This window comes from Myotis lucifugus, unplaced genomic scaffold, assembly GCF_000147115.1.
Source record: "Myotis lucifugus unplaced genomic scaffold, Myoluc2.0 scaffold_687, whole genome shotgun sequence".
Classification (NCBI taxonomy): Eukaryota; Metazoa; Chordata; class Mammalia; order Chiroptera; family Vespertilionidae; genus Myotis; species Myotis lucifugus.
The window spans coordinates 78514-90094 of NW_005871735.1; the positions used below are offsets into that span (position 1 = coordinate 78514).

Below are 11581 nucleotides of genomic sequence, written 5' to 3' on the forward strand. Positions count from 1 at the left end.
GCGGGTGGAGGGCAGAAGGCGGGGGTCGCGGGCTGTGCGGGGTGGAGGGCAGAAGGCGGGGGTAGCGGGCTGTGCGGGTGGAGGGCAGAGGGCGGGGGTCCGGGGGCCGGGAGTGACACCGAGGACTCTCTCGCGGGGGGGAAAGGCCTCCGCCCAAGGCCCGCGGGCGGCGGTCCGAGCACAGCCATCCCGGGTGCGGGTGCCGGTCTGACCCGGGTTTGCAGGGCACAGCTTCAGGGCGACAGGGGTCGGTCGCGGGGAACGTGAGGAACAGAGAGACGGGGAAGGCCGGGGGGAGGGGGGCAGATCCAGCACATCCTGGCCGGCTGCGCCCCGATTCTGTTCTGGCCAGAACCCGAGTGAGGGCGGTGCGACCCACTCTGCTCTCCGTTAGGGTTAGAAACCGGGAAGGTGAACGCGGTTCCCGGGAGACCCGGGCGGCGGCCTGTCGCTGCGTCCAATGGCGAAGGCAGGTTGAGTCGTAGGAGGCGTTTACGGAGAGGCCAGCCCACCAGGGAGGCAGCGGCTTACCAGCACCCAGTCCTGCCTCCCGCCCAGCAGGGTGCGGGTCGGGACTACAAAGGGGACGGGCTGCGGTGAGGCTGGGAACCGAACGCAGCTATATCAGCCCCGGAGTCCCCACCCCTCAGCGACTGTCCGTCATCAGGCGATGAGATGGTGTTGATGAGACGATGTTTTGACTGGTGGTGGGTGGGTCTGACGCTGCTTATCGGTTCTGCCGGCTGGATTCACAGCCGAGTCACTCCTCAATCACTTCGCACAGGCCTTGAAAAGGAAACTTCAGAAAAACTTAACCCCCTATTCACATAAGTACATGTGTTCTAAGATTTAAAATAATATGATTGCCCTAGCTGGTTTGGCTCAGTGGATAGAGTGTCAGATTGTGGATTGAAGGGTCCTGGGTTCGATTCCAGTCAAGGACACATGCCAGGGCTGTGGTTCAATCCCCAGTAGGGGGTGTGCAGGAGGCAGCCGATCAATGATTCTCTCTCATCATTGATGTTTCTAACTCTCTCTCCCTCTCCTATCCTCTCTGAAATCAATAAAAATATATTTTTAAAAATAATAAAATAAAATGATAATTTTTTCAGATTAATTTAGGTGCTCTATCTATCAGATTACAAATCCCCCTATCACAACGTTGGCAATAACCACATCTTCCCAACACTTTCCATTCCAGGTGCTGAACTGGGCAATTTGCATTTATTACTTAATTTTATCCCCATAACAACCCAAAGAGGTAGATATCACCATCTTGTTTTATGGAGGAAGTTCCTGTAGGTTACTTGCTCAGAGTCACACAGTTGAAGCCGGTTGTAGTTGATTCAAGAGGACGAATGTAATCACTATGCCAGCAGCTTTCAAACTGAAATTTGACCAAGACCCACAGTAAGAGATGTACAGGGTGCCTCCAAAAATGTATACAGCTCATAGCTCAATTTTGAAAATGAAACATATTTTGCCCTAACTGGTTTGGCTCAGTGGATAGAGCATCGGCCTACGGACTGAAGGGTCCCGGGTTCGATTCCGGTCAAGGGCATGTACCTTGGTTGCGGGCACATCCCCAGTAGGGGGTGTGCAGGAGGCAGCTGATCAATGTTTCTCTCTCATTGATGTTTCTAACTATCCCTCTCCCTTCTACTCTGTAAAAAAAATCAATAAAATATATTTTTTAAAAAGGAAAATGAAACATATTTTAATAAACACTTTTATAATTATTCAAAGTGTGTATATATATTTTTTGGGACACCCAATTTTTTTATTTTTTAAGCTTATCTTTTGTTGAAAGTGTTATAGATGTCTCCCTTTCTTTCCCCATTGATCCCCTCCAACCCATACCTGTCCCCACCCCCACCGCCAGGGCTTCACCACACAATTGTCTGTGTCCATGGGTGGTGCACATATGCATATAAGTTCTTTGGTTAATCTCTACCCACTGACCCCTGCCTTCCTTCTGAGGTTCGATAGTCTGTTCCATGCTTCTGTCTCTGGATCTATTTTGTTCATCAGTTTATTTTGTTCATTAGATTCCACATATGAGTGAGAGAGATCATGTGATACTTGTCTTTCTCTGACTGGCTTATTTCGCTTGGGACACCCTATATTTTAGATCTTAGCCCAGCACACATACATATCCTATATAATAAAAGCATAATATGCAAATCAACTGAACGGCTGAACAGCAGAACTACCATCAGGACAACCATCCAGGACCACACTATGACACCTACTGGCGCCAGGCCAGCCAAGGCCGGTGCAACGCAATTGATCGGTGGCCATCACCCCATGGTGCCTCACAGAGGGAGGCCCAGGCCACCGACAGGCGGGTGGGCGGGGCCTCCCTCTGCGAGGGAGGCCAGTTGGGGCAGCCGGGTAAGGAAGGCCTACTCTTGAACAAATTTCATGCATCAGGCCTCTAGTTATATATAATGAGAGGAAAATTTCATAAAACAGTATGTACATACCCTTACTACCTACAGTGTACTACCTACCGAACACTTTGCATTCTATTCATTCTATTTTATTTAAAAGGCTGCTGGTCACCACCTGCTAAATGCATTCCATAATTCATTCACGGGGCAGGACCCCGGTGGTGGAAACACTGCGTTGCCATTTCCGGCAGTGGACCCAGAAGAATTTCTGGGCGAAGGGTAAGTACCTCCTGCGATAAACAAGAACTTCAGCTCCTGTTCTTGAGTCTCTGGTCCTGATGAACCCTCCCAGCATGCAGCCCGCGGGCCTCTGAGGCAGAGCGCCGCTGAGCACATCACCAGGACGCATGATGGGAGCTGCACGCATTCCCACGGCGCAGCGCCAGGTTGCTCTCCTGTGTGAAATTCCTCCGAGGACTGTGGACACGGTGCGCCCGAATTTCAGCAAAGCATTTGACTACTTCCCATAAGCCCAGGGCAGCCGGGAGCGCAGGTGGTCTGCGGGTAAGTAGGTGTATTCCACCCCCCCCCCCCCCCCCCCCAGCCTTGAGGGTGCTCTGTGAGACCAAAGCATGGTGGGTGCGGTTAAGCAGCGTTTCTATCGCGGACTATGGCCCGTCTACTCCCTCGAAGGCGAGCCCTCTCTTCCTTTGGCACCTGCCTCCCAGCCCTGAGCAACTGGGCGGGCCATCTCCCCAGGAACTCGGTGGAATGTGATGCCCCTAGGGGCACAGCCCAGGTCCCCCCCGGGCTTGGGCCTTCGTCCTCTCGCGTCCCGCATCTTACCAGTTCCTTGGACAGGGGTGTGCATGACATAATATTTATCAAAGTTTCCGGTGGCAAAAACTAGGACAACCAAAGCGCTGGATGACAGAATCAGTGTCCAAAAATAACCTGGCAGCCTGCACGCGGGCAGAAGCAGAATGGAGATGGTAGAGCTGCACCAGCCCGAGATCTGAAGCAGCTTCCTATGCAGCGGCGGGCACACAGGTCACAGCAGCATCTGCGAGGGCTGGGGCGTCCCCGGGCGCTGGCAGGCGCCTCCATGGAAACAGCCCGGAGCACAGGGCGCAGAGCCCCTTGGCCTTGCGCAGGCCCAACGCTGCGGAAGAGGCGGTTTTGAGCCCTCACTAAGGGCCACATCGACACATTTCAAACCGCCGGAGGAGAACAATATGTTGAATTTGCCCGCATCGAAATCCAGGATTTCTGTTCCGCAAAGAGCACCATAGAGGTACTGGCTGGATGGGTATCCGACTAGGAAAAGGTATTCTATAAAATGAACACAGAATTAGTGGCTAGAGTTGTCAGGAACACCTGCAAGTAGAGAGAAAAGCAGGGAGCCGGGAAGAGGGCCCCGGGCGCATAAGCATTTCACAGGAGAGCAAACTGGAACTGCTACCGTAAGAAGAGACGATCCACCGCTAATCAAAGAAATGCAATTAAAACCACACGACTTCTCTTCCTGGTAATAGCAGGACACGCCCTCCAGCAACCCTCCTGCTGAAACCCTGGGAATAGCAGGGTGGCGTGTGGCAGACAGCACCCTCTGTGAGGGACTGACAGGTGGGACAGCCTCACTCTGCAGGTCACAGAGGCCTGGGAGGGGAGAGGGCGCTCCCTCCACCTCTGCGCACAGGGAGGTGAGCCCCTGTCCATGGTCCCTGCGGGTGGCTAGGCTCCCTCACAGCCAGGCCCTGCCCCAAGGCGGAGGAGGTCTACCAGGAGACCCTTCCCCCCAGTAAACCTGGGTGAGAGTGAGCCAGAAGTGGACCCCCTGCCAGCATTGCAGCCTGCCTCTGTGTGCCTGGGGGCCTGGGGGTTCCCAGGCCTTGACTTTGGGTAGCTCAGCCTGGCAATGCCCTGGCCCCTGGGAGAAGCCAACACAAATTCTCTGGCGGGGGGAAATTACCGTCTCCTGGCCCTCAAATTATTCCTTTTATTTTGTTTAATCCTCACTTGACATCAGGCTTAGAGAGAGGAAGGGAGAGAGAGGAGAGATGTGATAGAGAAATGGATGGGCTTCCTTCTGATGAACCCCGTCTGAACCTGACACCCAGGTATGTGCCCTGCCTAGAATCAAACCCAAAACCTTTCGGCATATGCTCAACCAACTCAGCCACCCCAGCCAGAATAATAGTTTGAGTGTAATGAGTCAAAAGGTAACTCAGGATAAGGAAATTGGGCTCCGGCCCGCTGCCTCAGAAGCCCGATTTCATTGGCTCCCAGACTCCAAATCAGACACCTGGGGACAGTGATGACAAAGGGTAGCCATCAGCAGCTGTGCGCTGGGTCCTGGAGTAGGTGACAGTGTGGGTACATGTGGGTGCCACCAGAGTGCTGGCGTTCTCTCTGGCAGATATGGTCAGGTTTTGTGATAATATTCTAACTTTAAAAAAAAATGTGCTTGAAGAAGGGCCACTTTTTCTAATTTGCATAAAGGTGTCCTATGGCTTAGGCAGGGCAACCCCATCCAAAGGCTTTAGATATTGGAGCTATCTGATACAGATTCTAAAATAAGTTCACTATTTTAAAGAAATACAAGTAGGATGAGCCCAGCCAGCATGGCTCAGTGGTTGAGCATCAACCTATGAACCAGGAGGTCATAGTTGATTCCTGGTCAGAGCATATGCCCAGTGGAGGGCGTGCAGGAGGCAGCCGATCAATGATTCTCTCTCATCATTGATGTTTCTATCTCTCTCTCTCTCCCTCTCCCTCTCCTCAATCAATAAAAATATATATTGTAAAAAATAAATAGGTTGAATATATCTGCAGGAAATAGGAAACTAGAAAAAGTGGTATGACAGATTTTTAAAAGAACCAAATTGAACTTCTAGAAATGATAAATGAAATGAAAGACTCGTCAATGAGATAACCACTTTATACCAATTAAAGAGACAATAGGTGGGAAATATTCAACATTGGCTGCGTCCGGGAGCTGGGATCCTCCCGAAATGCTTGTGGATATGTGTGGAGTACGACCCTCTGGAGAGGCACCTGTAGTGCGTTGTGCAATCCGCACCTAACAGCCCTGACCCTGGGTCCTGACCTTTGCACAGGCCCCTGCAGAGAGTAGCGTGAGGGCCTTCATCCCAGTCTTGCACGGGGTGAACACCCTGGGGTATTGGCAGTAGCTTTATTAAGACACACTGGAGGCCCAGTGCATGAATTCATGCACAGGTGGGGTCTGGCCGGCCTGCCCTGATGGGGGCTGATCGGGCCAGACCGGCAAAGGGGAAGGGGATGTGGCCAAATGGCCGGCTGGCCCCACCCCCCGATCAGGCTTGGGGGGCCAATCAGGGGCTGGGCCAGCCAGGGGAGGGGCCAAGGGAGGTTGACCAGCCAGCCCCACCCCCGATCTGGCCAGGGCTGTCCAGGGGGAGAGGCCACCCCCCACAATGGGCTGGTTGGCTGGCTACAGTGCGCACCATAGCAACCAGTTGTTCTGGTCGTTCCAGCGTTCTGGTCGTTTGTCTTTTATATATCTAGATATGGAGCCTGGCATGGCTCAGTGGTTGAGTGCTGATCTATGAACCAGGAGGTCACAGTTTGATTCCTGGTCAGGGCACATGCTGGGGTTGCAGGTTTGAACCCCGGGGGGGGGGGGTGTTCTCTCTCATTATTAATGTTTCTATCTCTCTCTCCCTCTCCCTTCCTCTCTGAAATAAAAATATATATTTTTATTTATTTAAAAAATATTTTTTTTACTTTTTTTTAAAATTTAATTTTGTTTTATTTCTTAAAGTATTACAAAGAGTATTACACATGACTCCTTTTTTCCCCCCTTGACATTCCCCCAGTCTCCCCCACCCCCCAGTGTCTTGTGTCCATTGGTTATTCTCATATGCATACATACAAGTCCTTCGGTTGATCTCCTACCCCCCCCTCAACCCTCCCCAGGCTTCCCACTGTAGTTTGACAGTCTGCTCAATGTTGCTCTGCCTCTGTATCCATTTTTGTTCATCAGTCTATAATGGTCCTTATTATCCATAAATGAGTGAGATCATGTGGTATTTTTCTCGGCTTCTCAGGGGCCGTCTCAGCCTCACAGGGGCCGTCCCAGCCTCACAGGGGTTGTCTCGGCCTTACAGAGGCTGTCTCAACCTCACCGGGGCTGTCTCAACCTCACCAGGGCCATCTCAGCCTCACTGGGGCCATTTAAGTACGTGGAACAACAAATCTTTCTCAAGTCAATTAAAAAATATATATGTTTTTATTGATTTTAGAGAGAGAGGAAGGGAGAGGGGTTCATAGGTCGATGTTCAACCCCAGAGCCAGGCCAGCCGGGCATACCACAGCTTTTTATCCACTCATCTACTGATGGGCACTTGGCTGTTTCCAGATCTTAGCTATTGTGAATTGTGCTGCTATAAACATAGGGGTGCATACATTCTTTCTGGTTGGTGTTTCGGGATTCTTAGGAGATATGGAGGTAGCTTTCTCTTTAGAGAAAGAGATTATTTCTTCTTTTAAAAGTGTACTCTTCTCTTCAAGTTTCATTCTCTCTTCCTGGTGAACCCTCTTCCGGTGCTCAGACTCGGCCTGCAACTCTCTCCGGCTTCTTGAAGATGGCTGCTTTCTCTCTTACTGAACAAACATCTGCTTCCTTTCTTCCTTCCTTCCTCGGATGTTCCTATAAAATTGGTGTCCTTGGCTTTGTAGGTTTCGAGGCCTGAGCAGCGTACTCTGTGGGCCCACATCAGGGAAGCCCGTGTCCTCCAGTTTGCAATGCCTGCACAGTCCGTAGCGCTAGTGTGCACCTGTTTGCACAGATCCTCGTGTTGGTACCACTGAGCATTTCTCGGGGCTTTATAGTCGCAGCGGTTTGCAACACCCTAGGTGCTGGCCAGCTTTGGCCATCGTATTTCCAACTTTCACCTTATCCATACTTCCCACCACAGCAAGCAGAGAGCACTGACTTTAGCAATAGTTTCATCATCTGCTGGGAATGGGCATATGTAGACACCAGTGAGGGCCAGTTCACTCATGAGCTTGTCTGAAACTTTTGTAGTTAAGTTTTAGAAACTGCACCTGCTTAGCCCTGGCTGGTGCGGCTCAGTAGACAGAGCGTTGGCTTGCAGACTGAAGGGTCCCAGGTTCGATTTGCGTCTAGGGCACATGCCCAGGTTGCAGGCTAGATCCCCAGTAGGGGGCATGCAGGAGGCAGCCGATCAATGATTCTCTCTTATTGTTATGTTTCTATCTCTCCCTTCCTCTCTGAAATCAAGAAAAATATATTTTAAAAAAGAAAAAGAAACTGCACCTGCTTTGTCAATCACTGCTATCAGGCTCACCTTGCTGTCAAGGCTCTTCATGGTAAAGACATCAGTTGGTGAGAGAAAGTAGAGGTATGTGTGGATGCGAGATCCGTGGCAGGTAAAGAGAGAACACTTAATCTTCAGTTCTTGGAAATGGCCTCAAACTGAGCATCTGTGCAGTCAACTATTGGTTGGTAGCTCTCTTGTTTGTTTATTTGGTCACCAAATCCTACTGTATTCACAATGGTCAGTTTCAACCAAACATTGCTTTCTTGGAGTTCATATGTCTGAGCTTTAAGTCTAACGTGGGTAAAAAAGTGAAGATTCATGATCTTCAATATGGTGCAATATACAGATCTTGTAACATAGAAACGCACACCTGAAACCTATATGTTCACATTGACCAATGTCACCCTAATCAATTTAATATCAGCCTGGCCGGTATGGCTCAGTGATCGAGTGTAGTCCCATGAACCAGGTCATGGTTTGATTCCCAGTCAGGGCACATGCCTGGGTTATGGGCTCAATCCTCAGTGTGTGTGTGTATGTGTGTGTGTGTGTGGGGGGGAGGGGTGGCGGGACAGTGCAGGAGGCAGCCAATCAATGATTCTCTCTTATCATTGATGTTTCTGTCTCTCTCCCTCTCCCTTCCTATCTCTGAAATCAATAAAAACATTCTAAAAAATACACACACACCAAAAAAACAACAAAAAAAAAACACAATATATCAATCAGCACTGGTTTTTCTTTTTAAAAAAAATATTTTTATTGATTTCAGAGAGGAAGGGAGAGATAGAAACATCAATGATGAGACAGAAACCAAGATGGCGGCATAGGTAAACACCAGAAATTGCTGCCTCGAACAACCACTTCAAAAAAACAACTAAAGCCGAAACCGGTTTGGCTCAGTGGATAGAGCGTCGGCCTGCGGACTGAAGGGTCCCAGGTTCGATTCCGGTCAAGGGCATGTACCTGGGTTGCGGGCACATCCCCAGTGGGAGGTGTGCAGGAGGCAGCTGATCGATGTTTCTCTCTCATCGATGTTTCTAACTCTCTGTCTAACTCTCTGTCTCTCTCCCTTCCTCTCTGTAAAAAAAAATCAATAAGATATATTTTTTTAAAAAAAAAAAATAAAATAAAAAAAAAAAAAAAAAAAAAAAAAAACAACTAAAAGATAAAACAGACATCATCCAGAACTACAGGAAGGCTGGCTGAGTGGAAATTCTACAACTAGAAGGAAAGAGAAAAGCATACCGAGACTCAGAGGAGGTGTGGTGTGGAAGTAAAATGCAGAGGTACGGAGGCGCACGCGGAAAGGGCTGGCGGCTGAGGACACGGTTGTCTTTTTCAATCAGGAGGGAGTCTCAAGCTCCCGACTGCTCTGATCTCCAGTTCCGGGCGAGTCTCTGGGGACCCAGGTTCATATGGGGAGAGGCTAGACTGTCTGGCATCGGTTGGACCTCGAGGGCGGCTTTCTCTCAGAGGTGCTTGCAGCGATTACTGGGACACTGAGAAGCGGGGCCTCTTAGGGCAGGACTGAGGAGCAGCCATAGCTGCTTGCTCCACCCTGTTAATCCCCTGGGACCCCACCCCCGCCCAAGCTCTGAGCCGCCTTTTGCATATGAAAGGCCTGGCCCTTTGCAATCTGAAAATTACCTAACCAACTGCAGCTGGACCAAGCCCCACAGCAGCTTGCATTCCTTCACAGCTGAGCTCCTGCTGGGTAGCCTCAGGCAGAGGCTAAATTAGCACCTCCTTAGCGATCCAAGAGCCAGTGTACCCAGTGGTCAGAGTGGGACCATCCAGATTACAACTCCTCAGATCCATAAGGGACACACTCAGGGGGAAGACTCAGTGAGCACCAAAGCCCCACTGAAGCAAGTCTTGCCCCAGAAGGGTGTCTTCAGCACAGAAGTTCTCCCACTGCAGACACAGCTGATTCTCACAGCCAATTGGCCTGGAGGTCAATTCCTCTCAGTGATGCCTACAACAATCAAGGCTTAACTACAACAAGACTGTGCACAAAGCCCACAAGGGGGTTCACCAAGAGTGTCCACCTCAGGTAATTGGGGAGGCTGAGCCACTGGGCCCTATAGGACATCTAGCACAGAAAGCCACTCTATCAACACAGGGAAGCAGCCAAAATGCGGAGACAAAGAAACAGGTCACAAATGACAGAAATGGAGGAAAGCAAACTACTGGATATAGAGTTCAAAACCACACTTTTAAGGTTTTTCAAGAATTTTCTAGAAACCGCCGATAAACTTAATGAGACACTCAAGAAATCTAGTGAGACTGCTGATAAATTTAATGAGATCCTCAATAAGTCTAGTGAGACCCTTGAGGTTGTGAAAAAGGACCAACTAGAAATTAAGCATATACTGACTGAAATAAAGAATATTATACAGACTTCCAACAGCAGACTAGAGGATCGCAAGAATCAAGTCAAAGATCTGAAATACGAAGAAGCAAAAAATACCCAACCGGAAAAGCAAAAAGAAAAAAGAATCCAAAAATATGCCAAGAGCAAAAGACAAAGAGAGAATCTTAAAAGCAGCAAGAGAAAGACAGTCAGTTACCTACAAGGGAGTACCCATACGACTGTCAGCTGATTTCTCAACAGAAACTATGCAGGCCAGAGGGAGTGGCAAGAAATATTCAAAGTGATGAATACCAAGGACCTACAACCAAGATTACTTTATCCAGCAAAGCTATCATGTAGAATTGAAGGTCAGATAAAGAGCTTCACAGATAAGGAAAAGCTAAAGGAGTTCATCACCACCAAACCAGTATTAAATGAAATGCTGAAAGGTATCCTTTAAGAAGAGGAAGAAGAAGAAAAAGGTACAGATACAAATTATGAACAACAAATACACATCTATCAACAAGTGAATCTAAAAATCAAGTGAATAAATAATCTGATGAACAGAATAAACTGGTGATTATAATAGAATCAGGGGCATAGAAAGGGAGTGGACTGACTATTCTGGGGCGGGGGGAAGGGGTGTGGGGGGTGCAGGAAGAGACTGGACAAAAATTGTACACCTATGGATGAGGACAGTGGGTGGCAGGGGGGTAAGGGCAGAGGGTGGGGTGGGAACCGGGTGGAGGGGAGCTATGGGGGGAAAAAAGAGGAACAACTGTAATAATCTGAACAATAAAGATTTAATTTAAAAAAAAAAGAAGCATCAATGATGAGAGAGAATCATTGATCAGCTGCCTCCTGCATGCCCCCTACTGGGGATCGAGCCCACAATCCAGGGCATGTGCCCTGACCGGGAATTGAACTGTTGACCTCCAGGTTCATAGGTCGACGCTCAACCACTGAGCCACGCTGGCCAGGCAGCACTGGTTTTTCAATTCCAGCCTCCCCAACACAGAGAATATGAAAACAGAAGCCTTGCTGAATGGATCTGTTGACCAGTTGATCAGGCAAACTGTCAAAACCAACACGGCCAGACATAGGTAAAGAAGGAATGTTTTCTCTGTTCATCATCAGATACTTGTTAGGAAATACAAGATTTTGTTGCCATGTGAGACCAAAAAGCCCAAATCATACAAGCCAGTATGCTGTAGAGACGTGTCTGGTCTGACTGCAAAGCCAGTGTTCCTTCTACGGCCCCAGGTTGTAAACCAAATACGGATTCACTGCGCAGGCTCAGAGGTCATGGGCTGGGGGAGGAGCGAGCCAGGGGAGGGGCGGGCAGGGGGCGGGGGAAGCTGAGGGCCATTGGAGTGGCTGGCGGCCTCAGCACCCAAGGGAGAGGGCCTGGGCTCAGACCATATGTTTTATGTATTTATTTTTTAAATATATATCTTTATTGATTTCAGAGAGGAAGGGTGAGGGAAAGAGAGATAGAAACATCAATG

General features: G+C 49.3%; 1 pseudogene; it reads right to left on the minus strand.

The window, feature by feature from the left end:
- Positions 1-6868: 6868 nt before the first annotated feature.
- On the minus strand, positions 6869-11228 carry LOC102442841 (annotated as a pseudogene).
- Between the last annotated feature and the right edge of the window lie 353 nt (positions 11229-11581).